This window comes from Neopelma chrysocephalum, unplaced genomic scaffold (assembly GCF_003984885.1).
Source record: "Neopelma chrysocephalum unplaced genomic scaffold, ASM398488v2 Primary Assembly neopelma1_97517, whole genome shotgun sequence".
NCBI lineage: Eukaryota > Metazoa > Chordata > Aves > Passeriformes > Pipridae > Neopelma > Neopelma chrysocephalum.
Genome location: NW_020926159.1, coordinates 1,799,225 through 1,826,676, shown reverse-complemented (window position 1 = coordinate 1,826,676; position 27,452 = coordinate 1,799,225). Strand labels below are relative to the sequence as shown.

General features: G+C 37.2%; 1 protein-coding gene across 10 annotated transcripts in view; it reads left to right on the top strand.

The window, feature by feature from the left end:
* SUPT3H (SPT3 homolog, SAGA and STAGA complex component) overlaps positions 1-27,452 on the top strand; it is a 308,865-nt gene that overhangs the window by 55,659 nt on the left and 225,754 nt on the right. The gene's annotated exons all lie outside the window — the stretch shown is intronic.

The window sequence follows — 27,452 nt, the reverse complement described above, 5'->3', positions numbered from 1 at the left end:
TATTACTTTGTTCAAAAAAAAAAAAAATCAAAAAAACCCAGGGCACTTACAAATCCTCTGTAAAACTAGACATTTCAACCCAGATCAACATTTTGTTGTTCAAAACAGGATAACAGCTGTGACTCTGTAAGCTACTGTTAGTGGTTTTTGGAGGCTAATTTGTCAGCTCGCTGGCACGCTGAGCTCATTTGCCGAGAGAAGTTGATGTCATCTCCCATCTCGTCCTTTGTCAGAGCTCAGCTCTCCTCTGCTTTAACCAGTGAATCCCAAACAGAATGTTACAGGCCAGGGCTGTTTGCCAGTGGCATTAGTTTTCTGTTTATGCGACTTCAATTTAGATCTTTCATGACTAAACACAAAATTCAGTCGTCATGTGAGAGTTGATCACCCCTTTCTTTTTTGTATCCCGTGTCAGTGATATATGGCTCATTTTTGTGTGCTTTGAATTAAAAAAAAATGTGAAGAGCAGAAATGTTTATTATTTTCAAGTATTGCTACTTAATTTATTCAAACAGTATTCAGTGTAGTTTATTATTACTTGTTCTGCGTCAAGCACAAAATAGGGATTTTGTGACTGATTGTTTAATGACTATAGCTATTGATTAAAAATAAGATTTCTCGGAAGAATGAGTAAATGTCTAAAATCAGTGACTATTAATTAAATGTCAATACTGCACATTGTTTCAACACAGAATTACTTAAAATTTGTGTTGATCATCTGTTCAAACTGCAAAACCACATATTTTCAGGTTCTGTCTAAGAACCCTGGCAGTTTTACTCTGGTAAATTGCTCAGTGGCTTTTTAGTAGCCTTAGTGTCTCAGTAGCTTTACAGTATATAGTGGGATATAAAGAAGAGATCCTTTCTTGTAAGATACCAGCTAAATAAGGGTAGAAATAGTTAATTTTCACACCAGAGCAAAGTTACTTGAAACATCTACCAAAGATCTTGGGGAAGTGAGAAAGCTCATGGCAAAGTTATTTAGGAGAGTGAAATACTGGTTATGTAGACCCAGGCAAGATATTGCACAGAATTGGTTGGGTGGTAAAATAGGTGGAATTTGTTGCTGATAAACCCAATGTCACCTGCATGAACTCTGTGCTGTTTCTTTTCATAGAAAAAAAAATTTACACTGGAGACCTCTCAAACTTGAGTGGTCGAGGCTTAGTAGTTGTTAAAAACTGATTAGATTTTAAAGGAATTAAGAATATCTGAGGAAAACAGTGTTATTGATAGTTCTGCTGTTGTGCTCACCCTGTTATAAAAAACAATGCTGTAGAACTGAATGAATTCTGTATGAGGAGGAGACACTGCCACTAAACTGGCAGAGTGCTAAAAACCTGGGAAGACACAACTGGAAGGGGAATGTGATAGAAATCTGGATTATGAGCGATGTGGAGAAAGTGAATGGAAACAATTATTTCCCTTTTTCATAACAAAAACTAGGGGCACATAATTAAATTATCAGATGGCAGGCTTAAAATGAACACAAGGAAGTAGTTTTTTAATAGTGCATAATTAAAGTGTTGAATTCATCATCTCGTTGCCACAAGGTGCTGAAGAAGCCAAAAATTGTAGTAGTTTAAAAAGGATTAGGAGAAGATCATGCAGGTGAAGTTTATCTGTAGCCATAAAACACAGTTGTCTAGTTGTAACCTCAGGGAAAACTTCAGGTCTGTTGGAGAGAAAACCAAGTTGGGGCTTTCCCTAAGAATTCAGTACTGGCCTTTATGGAGAGAACTTGATCTCTGTGCAGATTCCTATTCTGAAGGGTTGTGTACAGATAAAGTGATAACAGCACTGAGATTACAGAGCTCCACACTGTGAACAGTGTTTTAGCAGGGGGAAAAGTCACCAGATCTTCAAAGATCTGGTGTTAGTGCCTAAATGAGTAAGTGCTGTAAAATCAGGATGCAGGAACTTAAGAACTTTAATTGCTTATGCCTATAAAGGTGAGTGGACTTACCTTCTACCTTACTGTAGAATTATTTTCAAAAGCATGTAATCTCAGTAGTATTAATTTGATTTGTAATTTATCCATCATTCAAACATTAATATTTCACTGTGAATTTTTCAATCAATAAGATGTTTTCTGATTTCAGTTTATCAGGTTAGTATGACTGCCCTCAATAGCTGTAGGTATAATAAAAGTGGGGTTCAAATGGGAAAGGAATTACCATTTCAAAAACTCTGAAAAATGCTGGGTTTAAATAATGCGCTTTAATCTTGTCACGGAATCACAGAATGGCCTGGGTTGGAAGGGACCTTAAAGATCATCTAGTTCCAACCCCCCTGCCATGGGCAGGGACACCTTCCACTAGACCAGGTTTCTCCAGGCCCCATCCAACTTTGTTTTGAACACTTCCAGGGATGAGGCATCCACAGCTTCTCTGGGAAACATCTCAGTCCTTTTCTGAAGGAAATAACCCCACTGAAAGTTATGTGAATACTCATGGTATTAAGGCTACTAAAATTCTACTAATTCATCTAAAATGACTGACTTTTGGGAAAGATTCATGTGTGTATTTACTATATCCTATTTTTTTTCCCTAAAAGTGTGCTTTGATGAACCCCCTTGGGCATAAATTTGATTCCATTTCATCCTTAGGTATGAAAAAAATTAGGCCTTAAGGTGGGATTAATAAAAAAATTTAAAAATATAACATTATAGATGATAATTTATGTCTTAACATGTTGGATGGGCAAAATACACAGAAACCATAATGTGTACATCTATTATTAAATGCTTAATTTGAGATTTTTCTTTTATTTCAGTTTTGAATCCAGCATTTATCATCTTAGATTTCAGCCACACTTTTATAGATGCCTGAGGATGAACTTTATACATCTTTTTATGGAGTAGAAACACAAGAAGGTATCACATTGCCACCTGGACTGATCTATCCTCAGATTGTCACAGATTTATGATGATCATATCCAAACAGTACTTTCTTTGTCAGACATTTCAACACAGTAAATGAGTAAATCAGAACTTCCTTCTGAAAGATTGATTGGTGCAAATGTGTCTGATCACATCTGAAGTATATTCAGAACTCACTTTAAAAGCATTGGTACCGTGTTTTGGGATTGCAGAAGGACCACATGTATTGTAAGTGGTTCTTTAATGGTTGCATAAAACACAGACCTGTTTTCTCTGAATCATGATTATTTTCAGAGGTAGTAGGTAAAAATTTCTAACTTCCCCTTCCTCTTTCCCATCCATTAAAGACCTTTGTGAGATAGCAGTTCTGTGACCTGACTGATTTCTGTGTCGCCAGGTGATCATATAAAAGCCTCCCACACCTCTGTCAGTGTGGGAATAAGGTAGTGGAGCTGCTTTTCCTTTCTATTGTTCTTAGATTTCAAATGGAATATCTGTAGTATGACAGGCTTAACTGTAGACTTCTCCTCCTCCTCTTCCTCCTGCCTGAACTTTTTAAGATAGTCCATTGATTTTTTTTTTCTTTTTTTTCCCCCTAGTGACAATGAATATTTAGATCAGCACAAATGTCATTTTTGTATTTTGCTAAATTATTTTCCAGGGCTGGATGGTAGGATGAAATTTTTGTAATGTTGACAACCTGCCCACGCAGTTACCTGCTTGCTGATCTGTGTATTTGTTGGACATGGTGGAGGAGGACATTTGAGATGAAATAGTTACTTTTTTTCTTGTTAAAAAGGAAAATTACTTTTATTTCAATGCATAGAACTTCTGGACTTTTTCAGTATCTGATGTTACTGTAATGGTATAAGACTAACAGCAAACGCAACCCTCTCTTAAACAGCAAATTCCTTTTGATTTTGCCAGAATGCCATTGCATTTTTTTATTTGCTTTATTGTTGTAGGAGTGTGAATATTTTGAAACGATGTAAAACTGAAAACACTTCAGTCATTTGTATGTGAGGATTGCTGAAAAAACCTGGAGTATGGGTTGAACCAGACATTTAACTTAATATTGGCATATGTGTTGCATCATTAGTACTTCCAAATAAGCATCACCCAAATATGTGTTTGGGGTTGTTTTCCCTAGAAGTAGCAAGTAAATAGCTTTGTTAAAATGTAAGCAAAATGTTTAATCATGAGGAATTTGTCTTGTTATCACAAACCCAGACTGAGTCTCTTGTTCATGTGTCATGGTTTCAGCAACTATTTCACTATTTTGTCTGTAGCAGGGCCAGAATTGGTTAATTATGAAGAAAGTATAAGAATTGTGCAAGAGGACAGCTGTGCAAAGCCTGCTCATATAGGGGGAAAGAAAACCCACCCAACCATCAGTTAATGATTGAAGTTTGTGAAATACAAGTGTGTTTCATAAGTTATAGATAACAGGAATTTAGGAATTGTTTAGTTTGACTCCAACCTGAGGTATGGTGTTGTATTATGGCCATCAGCACGTTTTACAGAAAGATGAAAGCAACTTTGCAGTAAACAGATGGAATAATCTGCTTTCCAAGAAGGTCTCATTGTAATCCTTAACACAAAGATAAAATTTTAAACCTCAGATCATGAGGTTTGTATTTGTTTTAAAATGTGTGAATACTAGTTTCAAAGATCTAAGACATGTTTGAGTACTAATGGGTAATTGTCCATGTAAACATTGAGCCATAAAACCATACAGCAAATTATTCAGTGGTCCTGTTTTTCTTGATATTTGAGTCCTACTTTCTTCTTGTCCTCAAGCTCCAGATCTAGTCTTTGGTGCTTTGATTTGGCAAGGGATTTGGATCACAGCTGGTTTAAGGCTCTTCTCTTTAGGCAGTGGTTTGTCTTTATGAACATTCTGCATCACTATTACCCCTTTGCTCGTTGGCCCATTTATGCAAATTCTGACAAAATTAAGGGGGATTGGGGTGGTTGATGGCTGGGCAGTGTAATTTCATATGCCCTCTTCTGAACTCTTCAGCATGGAGATGGATACTGGGAGATGGGTGAATTCATCTTCCCTCTTTAAATAGCAGATGTACTTAATTTTGGTGGATGTTACACTTGTAACCTTTCCAGGTTTGTGGAAATTTTCTTGTCCCATTTAGTCTTTTCTAAGGCTGCCGTTTGCTTATCTTTGTCTTGCTAACTTGTCCTCAACATCATTGTCTGCGAATGAGTTATAAAACATGAGTACGTTGTATAAGAATTCTTTCTTTCAGTTAATGGGTGATCTGAGAGTTGGGCTACATTTTAGAAGGAAATAAGGTTTCTGTTCTTTGGAACTCACCAGAGAGAGAAAAACCCCATGAAGCCTTTCTGCTTTCTGTCAGGGCCATGACATACAGGTGATGTGCAATGACATAATCTCTCATGGTTTTGATGGTATCATCAAAAGATTCTGGACCAACAGGGAATAGTTCCTTCTCCTGTTGAGTTATAGCACTTACATCTCCTGTTAACTGAATGGTTTTGTATTTTACCCAACACACAGATGTTTCAGATTGGTATTGATAAGTGAGAAATTTGCCTTCAAGGCTTGTGAGTGAGAATACCCACAGATCAATAGATTTTGCTGTGAATTCCAACAGCAGTGTCTCCTGTGTAAGAGCAGGACTGAGTGCACTCTTTCCATTGGATGAAGAGAAACATTTAGTGTGTTTTGCCTCTGAACCCTTCTGTTACTCAGAATATTTTAACCTCATAGAGTTGCATAGAGTTTTAAAAACTGGAGCAGTTAGTCCCAAAATATTTTGGGTCTTTTGGTGAGGGCTGCTCGCTGCCTTCAAGTTCCAGGGCATTGTCTGTCTGAACTTGCTGGTTCTCATTACAGCATCCCCTGGACCAAGATGGGTCTGGTGAAAGCCTGTGTCCCTCCTCGGTGGTAAATCTCTCAGTGGTGGCAGAAACTTCTGTTGTAACTCTTAAGTACATTTTATTTCTGGTGTTAACCAGGCATGAATCTTCTCTTCCTGTTCTCTTATGGCTGAACAGTTGTTGCAAGAGGGATTCATTTCATTAACTTCACATTTGTGCTTGTCAGCAAATGCACCTGAGCGAGTGAGCACGACCCTCCTTTCTGTAGCCAGTGCTTTTCATACTCACACTGATGGAGAGCAGGGCCAGGAGGTGCAGTCTGCTACTTGGATGTTACTGTCAGAATTTTTGCTGTAAATGTGTGCTGCTGGACTTGTCACAGTGTGTTGGTCGATGGGGCAGGTCTTTAAGGTACTTCTTCTGTTGTTTTGTGTGAACGGTGTAAAATAGTGTTGTTATTGACTTTGAAGCTTCTCTTCTAGGCTGTGTAGCTGGACCTTAAGCTCAGATATGCTTATTTTTTTTCTTTTCTTTTTAAATGTGCTGATTTAATATTTTTTTTCTTAGGGTACAACCACTTCTATTATATTTTAGTTCAAATTGACTGTATACTTCTATTACATTTCCATATAATGTTTGTATCATTAAAACTCCTTAAATAAAGACAACTAAGAATTTTAAATTTTGTTAGGGTAATCTGTGTCATCTTTTTTTTTCCTTCAGTAACTACAAAACCCCCAAAGAAATAAAAACAATCCATCAGTGAATCCTAAGGCCTTATAACATTTATCATGTTTCTTCTCTGAAGCAGATCCTGCAGTCACTTCTGTAAATCAGCATCTTTGCTTGTGGAAGCAACTCAGAGAGGCTTGGCTGGGACAGGAACGTGTGCTGAGGCATCACAAATTTAACACCAGCCCATTGAAGAGACTCTCACCCCAACAGAGAAACTACACCTGACTTCCAGCACTTTTTGGGTTCATTGGAACCTCTGATTTTTCACTCAGACCCTCGATTCTTTGAAATCTTGGGAGAATGTAATATTAGTGACAATATTAGTAACTGCAGCTGCAGTTAAACTGAGTTCTGAGCTAAAGGCAGTGCTTACCTTTCCTCTTAAACCTCTCCTCTCTTCCTGGTAGTGGATGATATGTTCCCCTTTTCCCAAGTTTGTGATTTAGATGTCATCTTCAATTCCTCCAAGATTTACCTCAGAGCAATTACGGCATATCTTGATGCTGAGCGATTTGCAAGATAACAGTATTTCCTTCAAACTTTTAAGTCAAAGTTTAATGCCTTGTGATTTATTTTAATTAACTCTGAAAGAAGTTGATTATTTTTAGATTTTTTTTTTTGTTTGGCATGTGAACTCCTTTGGAAATGTATCTGCACAGCTTCTTTGTACTCTGTCATTGGAGCATGTAAGTAATCTGTGATAATAAAAATTAAAGGCCATTCCAAGAGGAATGAGAATAGTATGTAAAATAAAATGCATCATCTAAATTAATGTTTGTGGGTGGATAATATTTAAAATGAGAAATTCTTTTAGTGCAGGTGTTCCTTTTTTTCTGAGTTACTATTTCAAGTTCATTTTCATTTGCATTATGTCCATTGTCCTCTCAGTAGCAATTGAAACAGTGAATATATTCTCACTGCACAACTTGTGTTGTTTTTAGGAAGTTTATTTCTTCTAAGAAAATAGGTGATGTTAAATATTTGGTCATTCCAGGTGGAAGTAAAATAATAATACAAACAAATCTTAGCTCTAAGGTTTGAAGAAAATTGTTTAAAAGCATGAAATTCATATTGGGACAACTCTGTAATCTCAGAGCTGCCTTCTGTTTAATGCAAAGGCTCTGTAAGTCCTGCTCAGCCAAAGCTGAGAGCAATCACTGGAGTCTGGGCTGCTGAAAAGGATGGATTTTTTTTTTCATGCGGACTGAATTCCCTTTTACAAAATGGGCATGTTTCCCAGGAAAAACATGATACTTCACTAATCAGGATGGAGCCTTATCCTGCAATGGGACCTACATTTTGGTCTTTTCACCACATCATTGCTGTTTTCTACATGGACAAAAATAGATATAGAGTAAACCAACCCAAAAAGTCAATTATAGGGTTTTATAGTGATGTACTGTGAAAAAGTTGGTCATGTTTTTCATTATACAGAATGTTCTTTCCGAAGACATAAACAGAAAAAAGCACATATGTTTGATTTTAAAAATAACTGTGCTTAGCTGTTTAAAAATGCTGGAGACATTTTGGATAGTTCTAAATGATCAGCATCATAATTATATGATAAAACTTCTGTGTAAAGAACTGTCTGGTTTATAATTATTTAACTGTTGGGATTTTGGGGTTCAAGAGGTATACTTTGAAAAATTTCTCATACATATCTGAGAAGTCTGACTTATTCATCTTCCTCTCCTCTCTAATCAGGAAGTAACTGTTAAATCTGTGATGTCAGTTTAGGGGGAATGATTTAATTTAAAAAGTATTAACATGTGAAAGAAATATTGGAATGAATGAAAACAGTTTGGTCCACTGATATTTAAACCAGTAGTTATGCTGGGATAGCGTAGTGCAGGAGAGATGCTGAGGTAATAGCTACAATTATAGTATCAAAGCAATAAAAATTAATATATAATAATAGAATTATAAATGAAAACCACATTTTTCAATTGTGAGGGCCTGTAGTTCAGTGGATAAATCCATAGTTGGACATCCACGGAAATGTGGTAAGAATTCCATAGGTGTGGAGCTTTGGCCTGTGCTTCACATTGTTTTCTTGGCAAATGGCAAATGCTCAGGACTTCTGCAAATGGGTCCAAATCCATTTAAGTTTCTAAATATGGGCACTAATGTTTGAAAAATCAGAAAGATTTAAAGATGATAAGAGTTATATCAATAAGAATAACTACTTTTCAAAGAGTAAATGCAGTTGGCTTTTTTAGGTAGCTTGATTTAATTTGTTACATTTAATTCTTGCTAAATTTAGAGCCCTAGAATCACAGAATGGTTTGAGTTGGGTGGGACCTTAAAGACCACCTCATTCCAACCCCCTGCCATGGGTAGGGACACCTTCCACTATCCCAGGTTGCTCCAAGCCCTGTCCAACCTGGCCTTGAACACTTCCAGGGATGGGGCAGCCACAGCTTCTCTGGGCAACCTGTGCCAGGGCCTCCCCACCCTCACAGGGAAGAATGTTTTCCTTAGATCTCATCTAAATCTTGCCTCCTTCAACTTCAGCTTCACTCCACGCCGTTGTAAAAAGTCCCTCCCCATCTTTCTTGTAGTCCCCCTTTAGGTACTGGAAGGTCCTTTTAGTTTGAGTCTGATCCAGTTCCTAATAAATTTAATGGAAACTTTTGAAACTTTTTATTTATATGTTTATTGCTAATATGTTTTCTTACTTAATTTGCTTGTTGTTTTGCTTGACACTGAAACTATGTAAGCAGTTGCTTGCTTAGATTTATGTGAAAACACCTTTAATCTTATGCTTTAAAGGAAAATAATTCATAAAAGTTGCTATTCCTTGAGATCTTTACATATGTCAAAATCATCAAATGTATAATATATAATAGAGATACTAAGTTGGTTTTTAATTTTTTAATGATTTTTAAGCAGTCTCTTGTTTGCAAATACTTTGTGTTTCCAGTATAGTGACCACAGTCAAAGATATTCTGTTGCTTGGGCAGTGTCCTCCTACTCCTCTCCACTGTCAGTCTCATCTCTTTTATTTTTCCACAGAAAGCAGAACTTGCCACCATCTTTTCATGTAGGTGCCATATTTATGAGGTGCTTCCTTTACATGTTCTGGGTAATTCAATACATATTTCCTCCTACTTCCTGAGTACAACTTGATTTCCCCAAGTGATACCACATTTCACTTTCTTGAACTTTTAGTATTGTATTAATTCTAAATATCTTCTAATTAATCCATGGATGTCTCAGGCTTCCTTGTGCTCTAATTCAGCCATTGAACATGTCTCCAGTTTAGGCATTTAGTGGCCAAAAGGCACTTCAGCTTCTCTGGCCTAACCTGCTCTAGCATTTAACCCTGATAAAAAGTACTTCCACCAAAAATCTTACAGAATATTTGGCTGAAGCCTTTCTTCCAAAATACAATTTCCAGATTTATAACATCGGAAGACAATGAATGTACCTTGTCTATTGTTATTCTGTTTAATCAATCAATCAATCCCTTAATTAAAAAGTAGTTGCATTAAGTAATATTTGAGTGTGTCTGGTGTTGATTTCCAGTCACTTTGGCCATGTCCACTCTTTCAGGCATCTTCCTCTAGGAAATAGAGTTTCATTAGGCTATTGAGTCACCTCTTGTTGTTTTTGCTAAGCCAGGAAAGTTGGATTCCTTCTCTTTTGCGATATTTTCTTGTCAATAACTTGTTTCTCTTATTTTTAAAAAGGGATCCTGGAACTGGGCACATGATTTTAATATCTGTTGCATGAGTGAGGCATTGACAGGGGAAATAACTTTCCACTCTTACATCTTGTGATTGCATTAAAAGGTTTTTACTTAATATTGTAGTGAGTGCTCTCAATAAATGGAATATCTGCTCTAAATCCTAATTTCTATTCAGTTTTGTCTTCTAAATGTTGCCCCTTTTGCAGGAACAGTGTATTTTTCTCTGAAATATGTAGCTTTGCTTTGACATTTATATCAAATCGTGTTTGTTTGAGTGGGCTCCTGTTTGCTGGATAATCCACATCATGTTAAATGACTTTCTTGTACTGGATGGTGCTGGAATGACATCACATGGTGGGGACAGTGTGGACTTAGGAGAAGGTGAGGGAACTGGAGAGAGAGGGATTAAATGTGAAAGGAAAAGATTGGTGGTAAAAAAGGAGAGGGGTGGAGAAGGGAGCTCCAAGAACAGCTGAAGTTGTCTTATTTCTCAGCCAAAAAACAGAGGAAATCTCAGTTGCAGCATTCCTCAAAACTCTGATGTGAACGGAGATAGTGAAAAAAATTATTTTTTTAAGTAGGTTAAGTTGTGTCAGAAGTAGAACTGCATGAGAGGTCCTTGGGGTCAAGGTGGTGCAGGAATTCCAAAGACAAAATAAATTATTCAGATGTATGCCCATAAGTATCGCTGCTGGGCTTAATGGAATCAAACTGTGGTTACAATAAAGGGAACTTTGTTTACATTCTCTGGATCCATTTTATGTAGTTAAGTCTAAGTAATGTTTCTTCTATAGGGATCATCACAGACTTTAAACCAGGGCCCAGCAATGGAATGCAACAGAAAAAGAGTGTGACTAAAGTATCTTTGAAATTCACTGTTCAGCCTGTAGTCAACTCCTTTAAATTTCCATTAAAATCACAGCTGCATTCACTAATATTATAAGTTAGCCTGGCCACCTCCCTTAACACCAAACTTTCTTTCAGGAAGATAAATAGTTTTCAGATTTCTCACTGCTGGAGAAGATCAACGAATCTCTGGGATTTTTTTTTTTGTTCATGTAAATAAATGCATTTCTTTGTGACCACAAGGTAGGCCTCAGGTACTGTACAGCAATTTAAATTGTTTCATTTGCATTTTGTACAAGTGAGGGGATGCATTCTGATGCTTTATTTGAACTGCGTGAGACATTATAACTTGTCAAGAGGTGATGACCCTTGTGTCTAAGCTCTTTAAAATATTTTCTTGTTAACACCAGGAGAAGTTGTGTTTATAGGTAAAAATGGTGTTGGGATAGGAATGAATTTTAGACTGACACATCCAGTTACATGTGCTCACTTTTTTGTGTAAAGATATGTAATGACTGTAATGATAATGGAACATTGGAGCAAAAGCAAGGAGCAAACCCAGCTTTTGCAGAAGACATTTGGGGTGGCCTCTGGCTGTGAGATGATGTTGTTGTAGAGATAAAACACGTAAAGGGTAAACCAGGACTCTGTAAGCATGGCTTTCTTCTCACTGCTGCTGGAATTATGCTGTCTTCTGATGCTTCCTGAGCAACTTAATCTCCAGGCACCATCTCGTCCAATAGTTTTTGAGCATTGGCTTTTTTTCCCCCCTTATTTTGAAATTCATCTATGATGGCCAAAATAAATAACTATCTTGTAATTTGTTTTCTAGTTCAGATAGTTCTTGGCTTTATAAGTAGATTCTGTGTTTTAGCACCACTGGCCTTGTTTTACTCTGGCACCTTGGATTTGTGACTGTGGACCAGAACAGTTATTTGGGTCTGTGAAGAACAAAACTGCATCCTGTTACTGTCTAAAAGTGAGGTAAAGAGGTTGAATACAGACAATCCATATCTCTGCATTTTGCTTTCTGATCTGTGGCAAAGAGAGGAGAAACCCTTGATCATTCACAGAGCCTGTCTTAGGAGAAAGTGAATCTAAAGTTGCTTATTTACCTCTTTTGAGAGTAATAGGACAATTAATGTAAATTCAGATATCTAATGTTTATCTATCAAAGTTTGTGCTGGTGGACCAAAAGATTTAAATAAATAATAGAGAGTAATACCTGCTCCTCCCTTAGCATTGGGACTTACTGGATCTCTCTTCTCTGTCTAGCTGCTGATTTTTTGTCTTAAGCTGAACTATAGAAGGACTCAATTTTATTTGGTTCTTCTGCCTCTCTAATAAGATGTTAATCAGCTTGTGGTTCATGAGTCATTAGGGAGAGGCTGGCAGATAGACTATGGTAAAATAAATATTTTTGTCATCTGTTTCCTTAGAAAATAAACCTGAAGAGTATAAAGGTGTAGATCACTGCTACTCTTGAGTCTGAACATAGGAGCAAGTCTGGAGAGCGCTAAAGTTTTGGAAACAACAATGAAATAAGTAATCAGAAATCCTCAGAAAGGTTTGGGGAAGAGATAATCATCTTCATCTGATCCAGGGATGTTCCCTGAAACATGCACCTTTCTGTGGGCAGGTGTGTTGGTCAAGTGCCATCAGACTGAAACGGAACTGTTTGTTTGTGAACTGAAATCAATTTGGAGCATCCTTGGAGCTGCAACTTAATTTTTCACTGATGATAAGTTTAAAACTTCGTTGAGATCAATTTTTTTTATCCATGATGTTGCTGTTCACCACCTTTCAGAACAATGTGGTTATTAATGCTGCCAGAAGGCAGTTGCATCCACATATACTGCACTGAAAATCCAGTCCTTCAGTTAATCTTATATGAGTCCTTCCCTTATTTGAGTTTTTATTCTGAGATGCTGCTTGGTGCATCCTAATGTTCGTTAACGTTGTTAGCATGACTTTACCTGGCAGATTTTGGCTGCTTGCTGTAGCGTTCTGAAGTTCAGCAGACACCGGGACCGTTTTGTGGTAGGGACTCTGCTGCTGTGGTAATCTTTCAGTCTGAAATGATTAATTATGAGGGGATAGGAAGAGAATTAAGTTGGTGTATAGATAGACATTTGCTACTTTTTGTTATGATTTAAAGTTTCAGAGCTGGCCATTGGTACCTTAGACTGCTGATTATGCTTGGTAAGGAACTAGCCCATAAGTAGTACAAAGGGGATGATAATGATGGTATTACTACTTTTGGTAGTAGCATCTAATATTCAAAATATCTGTTAGCATTTGATTTGAATAAAACTCTGGTAACTTTTCAGGTGAATAAATGGAATAACTTCTTATATATTGCAAGGAAATGTTCTACTGAATAAGACTTACATACAGGAATGGAAGGAAAGAGGAAAAGTGCCTCCATGACTTTTTGGAATGAAGACCAATAATATTTTAGATGTAAGAGACAGGACAGGAAAATGTGATGCTCATCCTTCTGTTATTTCTTCACACTTTGTATCATTTTATCTCTTCTTATTTGTACACTTCATCCTTCCCTGGGCCTGATGAATGTTTTCAGAAGTTCATTCACTTGGGGAATGATCTGGTTCCCTTGAATATATATCTGGGCAATGACTTTGACTCCATTATTTCCCAAGGACTAACCAGTCTGTTTTCCCTGGAGGTCTGAAGTAGCCTGTACACAGTCTATTGTATAAGAAAGAAGCAGCAAGCTTGCTGGACATGTTCCTTTTTGGAATGTTTTTGCTATTTTCCAGTGATTCTAAGTCATTTAACTCAGAATGAAACAGTGAGAAGGTACATGATTGTGTATTTCTTTGCTGGTAGAATGTTGCCAAAATGTTAACTGTACAAAATCCATAGTAAAATATGTACACATTGTACCTTTGGGCCAATAGCAAGATGGATTGGTAGTTTTAGGGTAGATAGACCTACTGACCCATGCAGTGGATTTTGAATGCAGAATTTGGAGGGAAAAAAAATATCATTTATGTAAAGAACATGTAAAAAACTGCTGAGATTTATATCTGACAGTTGCATACATACCAAGAAATACTTTTTAATCTTCAATATTTTAGGACCACCAGGCTAAGAAAAAGGAGTGAGCTTTTCCCTTTAAAGCAAGTGTGTCTTTGTGTTTTGTCCCAGAATGGTCCTGCCAGTTGATGATAATATTTTTCCATTTGGTTTCTGCATTCATAGGTGAAACTTTTGGGGTTAACTGTTGCCTTAAGACTTTCAGAAGGTTTATGGTGGTAGTTGCTGCTAATTTCAGGAAGGCAGTATTAAATATTTATATTTATCCTGAAGAGCTTTTGATCACAGCTCCATCCCACTCCATTTCTGAAGCCCGCATTTTTCTCCCGTCTGTATCAACAGTCCCAACTTCTTAGAAGTCGGAGATCATAAATAAGTATTTAAAGATATCTGAAATCTATTTAGTTCCACAGATTCCTCTCTATTACCCGCCTCCGTGCCACACACATACATGCAGAGGCAGAGCTTGGTGGCCCCATAAAAACTCAATATTGACCCTAAGGCCCTCTGAAAATCCGCTTTGAAATCTTGGTTTTATTTTCTTCAAGTTTTTAATGGGTAAAGTTCATATTCACAAGTATTTAAAAGGTGTGGATCAGCACCTTATTTGCAGTGTTATTTAAAGTCCTTCGTGTTCTCAAATCTGCTGAGGTTTTTTTTTCTTTTTATTGGGATTATTACAGTGGGATTTTTTTTTTTTTAATAATCGAAAAGTATTTCTTTGTCCTTATGCCTAAATCTTGAAAATTCCCAGGAGAGAAATTTTCACATTCTGGAGTTTAGGACAGAGTTTTGCAAGACGCCTACTGTGTTTGGCTATTTCCATCTTAATAAGAAGGGCTTTATGTCTACTAAACCACTATTTCTATGTCTTTATGGAATTGGGCAGTGCCCAGTCCCATAAAAAGCCATTATACCATGGCTGCAGCAGCAGCATTTCTACAGATCAGCTACGTGATGCAGTTTGTAGTCACATGTAAAAGAAGTTAAAAACTGAATATAGAAACTTCAGGAAAAACAACTTTTCTTAGAAGAAAATCTGTAATTGGCTGGGTTTATTTATGTGATTTAGCTGGAGTATTTTTTTCACAGTCACTCAGACATCTCACAGAATGAGAAGATAAGGACAAAATTACCTACCTGGAACTGTGAATTACTTCAGTGTTTTCTGAATCACTGTTAAAATGCTTTGGAATGTATTTGTGTTTAGTGTAAATTGTTGCTTTATATTCAGCATAGCATCCTGAAGCTTTATATTTGTAGGTTTAAAGGTGGGGTTTTTTTCCCCTGTCATTTAATAGTTTCTTGTATTTATACTATTTTTATCCTGAATATTTCCATAATAACTTAAAGGAGAAAAAAGGATTTTATGATGTTATTTCAGAGCCGGGGAGTGGTAGTCAGGTAGAATTGGGTAGCTTGGTGGTTCTTTTCACACCTATCACACCTCAAAACTCTTCAGGGCTTAAAAAGAACTAAGCTCAGTAGCATAGATACCTACCAATGTTGCTGATACTATAGGAACAGCTTAACTTTCAGCAATACTGAAGATATTTTAAACTCCTATAATAAAATAAATTTTTGTCTGAATACTTTAAAGATTTCTGCGGTTTTTGGAACTTCTCAATAGAAATTAGAGGAGTTAATATGAAAAAAGATCACACAAGTGAAACTCTTCTTCAGCAGTTTTCTATTCACTTTATAGTGCACAGAGGAATGTCAGGCTATGGACAGAAACTACTCATGTGTCAATATATACTGGTTTTAAAAATAAAACAAAAATTAGTCTATTAAGACCAATTTGTTCTTTTGCAGGAGTTTTGTACATTACACATGTAATTTTGCAAGAATGAAATTCCTGTAAAATCTGTTTTATGGCAGTTGGCTTCCTTTAGAAATGTTTTTGATCTGGTTTTATAAATGGTGTTAAGCATAAATGCAACATGTATAGGACTGAAACACACTTTTGAAAGTTTCAGGGAGATTTTGGTTTTGAAGCACTATTTGAATACTCTTCTAAGTCCTCCATGTGAATTTATCTGCAAGTCTATAGTGAAATATGGCATCTTATCTCCCTGTGAACTCAGAGTGGCTGTAGGGAGGATTGATCAGTGCTTTGTTTGTATCCATGTACTGGAATGGTCTCTTACACCACTGATCAAACCATGTCTTGTGGTGAGGCTGGAGCAGGAGCTGGGCTTTACAGGAGCTCTGAACTGGGCTTTAAGTCTCTGTATGACCACATGCAGCTTCGACACCTTCCAGTGTGTTGAGTGACCTCTTTTGTAGCAACCTGGATACCTGAGCTCCAGGCAGGAATTGCAGACTTGGGCAGAGTGTGTTTGTATCAGGAACCAAATAAATATTGCTAAAGATAGTTTACTTTCTTAACTTCATTTTATTTTCCATTCAATTCTATGACTTTTTTTTTGGTTTTCAAGGATCATAATTTCAGGATTAAATGCTGTTTCCTGGAAGAATTTGATGAAATAACAGAAACGGACTCATTTTTCATGTCTTAACTTTCAGTGTGGTCTTTTCTAATAAATTCTCAATATACCAATGAAATACCAATTTCTTGCTTAAAAAAAAAAAAAGAAAATTCAGACCTGAAGCTGGCAAAAGACACATCATCACATTATTAGTGAGTTATTTGGGGCAAAAAAATCCTCACAGTTTCTACAGCATGCCTAAGTGGATCATGGAAAAGTTGAAAGTTGAAAAGGATCTCCAGTGGTCATTTGGCCCAACCAACCTTTTCAAAGCAGGACCGTTTAGAGCAAGCTGCTCAGAACTGTGTCCAGTTGTGTTTTTTAATATCTCCAAGGATGGAGAACTGCATCCTTAGCAACCTGTTCCAGCAGTTGACCACCCTCAAAAAAAAAAAATCGATTTTTTTTTTGTTGTGTTTAAGTGAAATTTCCTGTATTTGAGTCCATGCCCTTTGTGTCACCAGATGGCTCCAGTTGGGTTTTGGCTTTCCTGACCTTGTTTTTTGGGCAATGTCTCTCTGTTCCTCCTGGATTGCCTGTGCTACTTCCACCTCTGCTATGCTTTGAGCAACCTGATCTGGTGGAAGGTGTCCCTGCACATGGCAGAGGGGTTGGAACGAGATGGTCTTTAAGGTCCCTTCCAACCCAAACCATTCTGTGATTCTCTAATTCTATTACTATGATTCCTTTTCTTTGCATTAAGTTAGGAGCTCCTTGTGTATCCAGACAGGCTTTCTGCCTCCTTTGTTTGATTATCTGCTCATTGTGATGGACCATTCTTGGGCTTGGAGGAGGTGATCAGCCAGGATCCCTGGATCCCTGGTCTGTCCAGGTCTGTACCCCTTGGATGCCTCTCTGGCCTTGAGTCCTTAAAAAAACCCTGTGATCATTGTCTTCACATTCTGTTTTTTGTCCCCAATATATTTTTAGTTTTTCATTTAAAACTGGCAAGGTTTAAACTTTCCTTGAAATTTTTTTTTTCAATCACAAATAAGTTTCATGTTGTTAAATCCATATTGTAAAACTAGTGCTGTTTCCCAGGCCTTGGGGATATCCTGCCTGTGTAATTACGGCTTTATGCTGCAACTCTGCAGACGTGATTATTACCAATAGTAGGAATAATTGCACTGCTTGGCTGGTTCGTGGTCAGGCACTGTCTGGTACCTCGATGTGGAACAGTTACAATAAAAAATAAGAGCAGAAAATTGCTGAAATACTTGTAGGCAATGCTCGTGACTGGCAGTTTTGTTTTCTGTAGTTGTGCAGGTGTGATGAGATTTAATCGATGATAAATCCTGCAAGGTAAAAACTCCTGGATTTTATCCTAGTTACTAAAAGGGGATGATGTGAAGGGAGCATTATACAATTGTACTGTAAATTTTGAAGCAGTTTTTTCCCCACCCCTTTCAGAAATACTGTATATAAACTGAAGTAAATAGAGGGCAGCATATGTTCCATTTGAAGTTAGTTTGGATTAAGAAATTACTTGGCAGTAGAATTGATGATTAGGTGAACATTAACGTTTTTATTGCCTTATATTGTTTAATGATTTTTCTTACTTTTAAGAAGTGACCCAATGTTTTCCCCTATCCCTTTGACAGATCTTGACTTCATGGGCTTAGAACAGGATGTTGTTCCTGTGTCATGTTTCCCTCCTTCCCAGCTGTGACTGTGTGTAATGATCTATCATGAACACGTGCCTGGAAAACTTTAAATGTTGAGGTTTCCTTTGCACTCAGAAACTTAGAGAATATACGGAATTATTTGTAGCTGGAAGTAGGATTAATGCTAGTGAGGAAAGCTGTTGACTGTTAGTATGTAATATCGAATGTGTCATTTTTCATTGATAGTTTTCATTTTTACATACTACTTGAGTGACATTTAAACCTAGGTCATTACTATGATGGGGTAAATGATGTTTTGGAAGACAATATTTACTTCCATATCAATCGTAGGTTTAAGTTCAGTTAGTACTGTCCTTACTGGCAAAGCAGGTGATAGTCACAGCTGACTGTGGCCAGGAGAGAAATAGCATTCCCAGTGGGGGAACACTAGTGATAAAAGCAAAGTTAAAATACCTTCTGATTGAAGTAAGGATTATTCAACGTTTGGGTTAGAGAAGTTGAGGAGCTGTTCACAGAGAGAAGGAAAAGAAGTGAATCTGTACAAATACAAGCCCAAAATCTCAGGATGTTTATAAACCGTCACTTGGACTGCATAAATTGAGAGAAAACTTGGAGCAAAACTGAGCAGCGTTTATACACTTATCTTTCCTTTCTTTTTGGTTCCCCTGCTTATTTACTTTTCAAGTTTCTTTCCTGTATTTAGTTTTTCAGGGAAAAATGGTAACCACCCGTGGATCCTGTTGCTGTGGGTCCTGTGATCATGATGAGATGGACACTGGTTTACTTGAGCAGTGCTCAGTGTCCTGGTAATGTTGCTGTAGGTATTTAGAGGATATTGGGTGTTTCTTCACTTCACTGCACAGTTTAGTGTTGAAACAATGCAAAAATCTGTATGAGGAAAGCTTCTGATGGCTTGGATTATCCATGCAAACTTCCTTGGAGTTTCCAAGTGAACACTTGAATTCAAAACACTGCCAGAAAATGTGGCACTATATGTAAAATCAGATCTGAAAATCCATCTGTCATAACTTAAGGGTAATAAATAAGAAGGGCACAGGCAAGTTAGTCACTGTACATCTTCAATAATTTAGAGTCAGTTTAGTTCTGGAATAGTTTCAATCTCATGGTTTTTCAAGCATTTGCTTTTTCTGAGGAATCCTGTAGCTGTAGTTCTACCAAGAGTAACAGAAGGAACTTTAATTATGAATTTCTATAAGATGTTTCATGTTTATTGCTCTTATTGTTACAGAATTCCCCCTTGGTAAGGGATTTCCCCTCTGTTTGTGAAGAGGATTTGGGAAGAGGAAACTGAGATGGAAAATAGTGATGCCACAGATAATCAGGAAGGGAAGACAGCAGCTAATAAACTAAAAGAGATGTTCTTGTCAAAATAAATGTAGTAACAAGTAACCATCTTTTTAATCTTCATTTTTGTGGTGTTATACTAGTCAGTGTTTTAAAAGTAATGTGAAAATCTCAGTTACACATGAATATTTAACTGATATGTGAGCTCTAAAGCTTTGGTTTGTGATTTGTCTCCAAAAATGGTACTTTGAAAGAGAGTATTCTGAAGTGGCAGATCACAAGTATGCGTTAAAGCTTAAAATGTTTTTCTTTGCCCTTAGTGGTGTTTTCTCATCAGTTTTTTATATATCATTAGCTGTTTTTGCTAGGGTTAATTCAATTTAACGTTTGGAGAGAACAGTTCTCAGAAATAAAAGCCGCTTTCTCATGACTCTTTTTTTTTTCTTCTTATTTTAAAAGTAATTTTAAGATTCTATGACATGTCGATGCCACGTGAGAGGAGAGACTGCTGTTTTGCAGGTTCATGTAAGCACAAGTGGGAGGCTAAACGAGGTCAATCACATCAACACTGGCTCCTGCTGTAGTTGGCATAACCTGCTCCACAAGTATAGAGAGTAAGGAGAAATAATTTAGGTTAGATTGAAAGTAAATCAGGTTTTGTTTTTCAGTTTCTCACTTTTAAACCCTGTATTGATACAATGGAGTGCTAACCTATCTTTTATTAACAGCTTTTTTTCTAATAGCTGGAAGGATTCTTGTACTTAGTATGAAGAAGTCTGTTTAAAGTATTTTTCCGAAACTGGAGTGCTGACACTGTGAGCTGTTGGCATTGGAATTAGTTGCTTGTTTAATTCTGTGGCAGTTTTCAGACCTGTGGAGTGTCCTGCTCTCAATGTGATGCTCATCCAGCCCTCCTTTAAGTCTCTCATCCCCACCAAGTAGGTTCCAACACCTGAGGCCTTTGCAGAGTGATGCTGTTGCTTCTCCTTTGCCCACAGGCTGTTGCACTGAAGGAAAGGTATCCCTTTGGTACCTTTTCCAGCCATTGGTGTCCCACCACAGTCCTCTCCTGGCCATCAGATACGTGTGACTGCAGTGAGGGGCTGTCCTAACCCAGACTCTGTTGTGATGTGCTGACATGTTTTACAGGCTTCACAGCACAGTTGGGACTGGAAGGGAACTCTGGAGATCATCTAATCCAACCACTGCTAAGGCAGGTTCCCCTGGAGCAGGTTGCACAGGATCACATCCAGGGGTTTTGGATATCTCCAGAGGATGCTCCACAACCCCTGTGGGCAGCCTGTTCCAGTGCTCTGTCATCTCCAAAGACATTTCCCCTCCTATTCAGATGAAACTTCCCATGTTTCAGTTTCCCATTGCCCATTTTCCTGTTCCTGGGCACCAGTGAGGAGAGTCCAGCCCTACCCTCTTCATACCCACCCTTCAAGGAGTATTTATGCCTTCCTCCTTCTCATCTATAGGAGAAAGAAGCTCATATCTCTAAGTATTCGAGATCTGGAATTTTGAACTGGCACATGCACCTGTAATCCTCAAAGGTCACTTTCTTGGATCTACAGACTTTTTTTCTTTTTTACAACACACTTGGCAACCAAGCCATTCCTTTGTCTCATTCATAAAATGCTCATATCTCAGTTGAGTATATTTAATGAATAGTAGATTCTGTAGTGTATTGCAGATAGAGAGCTTGAATGCATTTTAACAAATAGAATTACAGTACAAAAGGATTTTTTTATGCTGGTTTGAGATTTAATTATTCTTTTGACTACTTCCAAAACACCTTTAACAATTTTTCTTCTTTGTATAGCATACCAGGTTCTTCATTCAATTGCTCAATAAAACATTTACCTGAAGTAATGAATATCAAATTAAAATTTTGTTTGGGGAAGGGAAGGCTTTGTTTTTGTGCTCTGATTTAAACATGTTGTTTGGTCAGAAAGTGCAGTGCAGGAGTTCAAAACTCAATGGTTTGGACATTTCAGAACTTTAACCAGGCTTGCAGTTTTGTGTTAATTTATTTGAGTAGCAAACCAGTGTAGACTGGGAAACCCAAAGATTTCTTGGAAGAAGATGAGCTTCAAAACCGAACTCCAAATTTTACCTGTATTAATTACAGTAATTATTCCACAGAATTGGAAAAGGTATGTAACTTGAGTTTAAAATGTGTCTTCAGTGCTTTCATAATTTGTTTAAAAAAGATGGTAAATACAAGGGAAAGACCAAATTAAAAGACAAAACATAAGGATAAATGAGCATAAGCATAAGTACACATAAATCAAACACTGGATTAATCCTGTTTAGAAATACCACTAAATAGCATAAAACAGTAGTGACTGATTACACAAGAATGAGAAAACCTATCAAGTAACTTATATTAAGAACACCTTGTAAGAAAAATTATACCTTACTAATAGGCTTTAATCCTACCTTAAAAGGTAGGATTAGAAATGCAAAGCTTTATTCCTGAGGCATCCAGACTAAGATTGTTAAACTTTGTGCTGGGATCAGCTTAAAGCTTCTTTTAACCTGTTATATCATCTCCGGTGCTGGCCAGCAGTGGATTTCAAGGAAGGGGTACAAGAAAAGGGGAAACATCCAGGGATGCTTCCACAGGATGCTTTCCTAACCTCTACCTACGCGGAGTTCAGACTTCCTGAGCTTGGGCTGTCTTTGTTTTTAGTAGCTCTCCATGAATGGTTCTTCCATGAGTTTATCCAGCTGCTGTTTGAACCTGCCTAAACTGTGAGGAGTAGCTTGCAGCAAGTCCTTTAATTCTGTAAGTCTCCTCTTCCTGCTTATACAGCACAACTTGTGACAGTTATAAAAATTCCCTAATCTTTGGGTAGGAGGAGTGATTGGAAAAGTTAATGGGTTTTATCTGTTATTTCTGTAAGATAGTCTGGTAACAGCAGTTGGTCTATTTGGTGTGCGATAAATGAAGCAACTAAAACTTGAGTGGGAATAAAAAAATGATTGTTTTGTCCTGATGAGTTGCACAATCCTGGTCCAATTATGTCATTTTTCCATGAGGTTTAATATCCTGAGACTGACTCTTAGTGTGTTAATGCAGGTGAGTGTTTTCTGCCCCAGGACTGACTCATGTCCACCTACTTTGAGCAAAGTGCAAAACTTCCTGCACTTCTCGATGTAGACATGACTTTATTTCTCCTTTTATGAAACAGTTATCAAGCTCACATTGAGTAGGCTAAATCCAGGGAATATACTCTGACAACTATGGGTGAAAGTGTTCTGGGAGCTACTTAGTCTTTTGAGACCATGTGAGGAAACTACAGTATGACTCTTGCTCTTGGTCTGTGGGTCATCTTATAGATATTTTACATTATACAAGCCACATTAGCACTTGACTCATGTTTTTAAAAATTGGAGGATGCTGGCAGTAAGCCAAGAAAAAGAACTTAATACTTTACACTTAGAATATGTTCTGCTTACCTTATTATATCAATTCCCTAAAAACACCTGTAATGCTCTGAAGCTCAGTGTTTATTTTCCAAATGCAATTAGCATAAGAAAATGTGCCTTTTGTAACCTGTTCTTTGAACACCACGTACATGCAGAAAAGTACAGCTGTGACCACAGAGGAAAACCTTTGACCAGTGCCTTGTAAAGTTGTTCAGTGCCCATGTACTCCCCCAAATGTAATTCAAGGTGCTGTCTTATCACCCCTTGGCTTTATGGAATTTGGCTGAATTTGGAGCAAGTTAATGCTAATCACTGGCACAGAATTCCATTTGCTTTAATTTAGGAGACAGTGAAATTAAGCAATTTTCTAACTAACCTTTTCTAAAGGTTCAGTATTTGTAGTGAGCAGAAGCTTTGGATAAAAGCTTGATTTTTTTTTTTCCCCCTCAGCAGAATTTTCTGCTTGTAATGTGTGAAGTGAGCTAGTTTTGACCAATTTTTATTTTTAAGGAAGTGAAATAGGGCCTTTTGTGAACTTCCTCCAGTTACCTGCCCATAGCAGGCAGTTGGATCCACGTGATCTGTAAAGCCCCTTCCAACCCAAACCATTCTGTGCTTTTATGTAAGCTCCAATCTTCATTTTTAAGATTCAAGAAATTAAAATAATTAATTTATCACTTGCACTGTAGGATGACACCTGTTTTTAAGTGAAATAACACAATTTTCTTTTTCAGCACAGTATTTAGTATGGAGGCCAGAAAACCCTACAAGAAAACAGAATTTGAAATGCTTTGTCACTTATTAGGAATGGCTGTGTAAAATACACGGTGGAACAAACTGAAATGGCATGACTTTCAGACCTTTTTTACTGTTATGAGCAATGGGTTTCTAAGTTTAGTACCAATATAAGGCTTTTTTTTCTTCATTCTTGGGCAGCAGTCATGGTGATTAATGTGGTGATGGATAGCATGGTATCATGGTAAATTCCTGCATGTTCTCTGTGCGTGGCCCTTCTCAGTGCTCTGGTGCTGAATTGTGGAAATGAGAGCTGGGCGAGGTTGTGATGCCTAAGAGGAGCACCTGGAGCCAAAGGCAGGTGGATCTCAGTGTGGAACATGGTGCAGTGGGATGAGTGTGTCACAGAGACAGCTCTGGGGTAGATGTTACAGGTAGGTGTTAGGAAGATAGCTGAGGAGAGGTGGAGGAACCTAAAGTAGGATAACGTGAAGGCAGGTGAGCCACAGGAAAGAAAGATAAGGAGGGAAAAAATGATAAGAGTTCCGGTAAGTGTAACAACTGGGCTGTGGGAAATCAGTGTTGGGCCTGTAGGCAGGTGCTAAGCATGGATGGTACCTGCCAATTCTGTGGATCAAAACAGAAAGGAATAAACTGATTCCTGAGGCTTCTCCATTAATGAACATTCTTTGGACATAAGATTAGTTCTGAGTCTCGATATTTCTTTGCTTTTTTTTTTTTAAACAGTAGTAGATCCTTCAAATATCCATGTAAAAATCTTCAGAAGCAATAAATGACCTTTCATTTTTGCCTACAGCTGCATTAAATCAAGTGATAGGTGATAATTTCTTGGCTCTAAAGATTCCAAAATTGCTCACGATTCATACATGCAGGAATTGTTTGCCTTGAGATTAGCATGTGTGTTTATTTATTTAGGTTTTATTTTCAGAAAAAAAAATAAGGCAAATTGCTTTTTGTGAACTATGTTAAAAGAGCAGCAGTGTTGCAAAATGAACAATAAAAATTAGGAAATAATACAGTAAGGGTTACCTCTGTAACTATGATTTATCTCCTTGAACCGGCACTAATTCCTGCTTCTGTTGTGTGGGGATGCTGCCCTGGGAAGCTGAAGCAGTTCCTTCACACGGATTAATCCCATCTCACTGACTTACCCGGCCATCAGGCCTTTGCTAAAGCCATTTATAGGATCAGTCACACTGTTGATAAACTTGATATGTGGCTTTCCTTTCTCAAAGGATTTTGTGAATTATCTTCAAGCAGTCAGTTACTGGAATCGTGTTTTGTGTAGTACTGCCAAATCTGGCACCTTAAATAAAAGTATTGTGCCAAACGGTGAAATGCACTTGTTCTTATTATCTCAGAGCAAACAGTGAGGGCTTATTCCAGACTGAACTTCTGCCAGAAACAACTACCAAGAATAATGATGGGAATAGAATTTTTTTTTAAGAAACAATGCTACCTTTTTTGTATCTGACTTGTCATCTCTCCCACTTTCTACTTCAGAAAACTACCTGTAATTCTGGTAATATTTAATATTTTATACTGAATACTTTAGTACTTGTGCAGATATGCCACTGACCATTTTACTCTTTCAGTTCCAGTGTTGGTGGTACTGGTTTTCCAAGTTCCTGTTCCAGTTTTGGTGGTGCTTGGTTGGTTTTCTGTACCCGGAGTCCATTGACATGAAATCACCACCAGTGGCTACAGCAAATTCTTCTAAAGCAGCAAAGTCCTTGCTTTGCAAAGCCAGACTGGTTTGGTAAAGCCTGTCCCAAATTCTCTGCTAACTAGCTCATAACCCTAAATCTTTCTGATGGGGAAAACCAGGAAGACATAATGGTTGCTAAATCTCTATGGCATTGCTGACTATGATGGTCTACATTGGGTCAAAAGCAAAAGTGAAGATGCAGAATTGACATTGATGTAAACTGGGAGCCTTCAGTCCTTCAATACATCATAGTGTCCTCTGGGGATGTATTTTCTTGTCATAAGTGATCAGTGTTTTAACACTTGAGTGCACATTTCTGTTTGTGATCATCACTTCTTATCAGACACTCTAGAAATGTTTCTATTGCGCAGTTATTTTGTAGAGGAGTTGCTACAAGTTTATGGTAAAATTTAAGCTTGGTTGAATTTGTTTCCTAGCCAGACATAGTTTATTTGAAAAAAATCTGAATAAAAGATCCATTCTTGCAATGCTTCCCTTTGAAGGCTGTGTAAAATCTGTTTTGATTACTTCAGAGACTTTATTTAGCAGAGCTTGATTACGTTTTTCCATTCTTTTTGTACCGGCTGTTAGAGACCATTATATTTTATACATATCAACATGTTGGTATTTAAGGGCTTATTCAGAATTTCCATTCTTGGATCATTATCTGGGAAACCATTGCTACATTTCAGTTATTTATATTTTCCTATTCTTTAAAATTTGGCATTAAATAAGCTCTTAACTAACCTGTAAATAGGCTCCATCAGGATATTTAGAAACCACCCATGTAAGCGCTTTCAAGCTTTCTGTTCATCTGGTATTCTGAGATAATAAAGAGTGCTACTTTTATTTTTATAATACTGGTGCATGTTTCAAGACTGGAGTTTATTTTAAGTGGATAATAGCACTCCACAGGTTGTTAGTTTTTCCCCTTAAGATGCTGAACACTTAAGTATGTTGGTCAATAGCCGATGGAAAGATCTCTTTGATCGAGTTGTGGTGAATTTTAAGACAGACAATATGCCAAAATAAGAGACTTTTCTTTTCTAAAAGGCTTCCTCCTTAAGATGTGAAATGAATCTTGCTGATGAGTTATGTGTTAATATTTGGTTTTGAATGTGCAGCCCTCCATGGCAGAAATGGAGAGCAAAGAGTATTATATAGGGAGTTCCATGGCCAACTTGTGAAGACTGGAGACTGTTTTAAGTATTTAATTAAGCAAATACTTCTTTTCAGTGATCTAAAATAACAGTTTATATTTTCAGCAGGTTTACCACAAAGTGAGGATGAAAACCCCCTGATTTGAATGAAAATCAGTGTTTAACAGTCTTGATCTGTTTTTTTTTTGTTGTTGTTGTTGTTTTTTGTTGGGTTTTTTGGGGTTTTTTTGTAACCAATTAAATGAATCAGCATTGACAGACTGAAGAAAATAATAAGTAAAAAAGGAGTTGTTAAAAGTTCATTTCTATAACACAGTAGAAATTAAATGCTGGCCATTTTCAATACATTGATGCACTTTCATGGCTGAAAGCCAAGTATTTATAGTGTTTTTCAAATGTGGAGATCTTCTGTGACACCTGCACTTTGAGTGTTTTTATTGAGGACATTCTCCTATTAAGGAAAATAGAGGGTTTTTCATTGTAGCTTAGTTCTTTTAACATTTGTAAGCATAGAGACAATGCTGACAGAAATGGGGTATCCTTACGCAATTTCTGAGGGACTTGGCCAATCCAGAAAACCATATGTGATCTGTAGTAACAGAACTGTATTTCTGGTGTGTTTTAATATGTACTGCAGGTAGTACAAGGCATTTCTGTGTATTAGAAAACCAACTCTAACTAGAAACATATTTTTAAGTGCTTAAAATATAAATAAAATTATCTGCTTGCATGTAGTTAGTGTAATGTTGTTATAGGAAATGTATATAGCTGGAAAAGAAAATAAGTATAGTCCTAATTTTCAAATTACAAGTCTAAACAAAGAAAAAGAAGCAGCTGTCTGCATATGTATAGTTAAAGTATTAGTAAACTCTAGTTTTGTATTTTTTAGTACA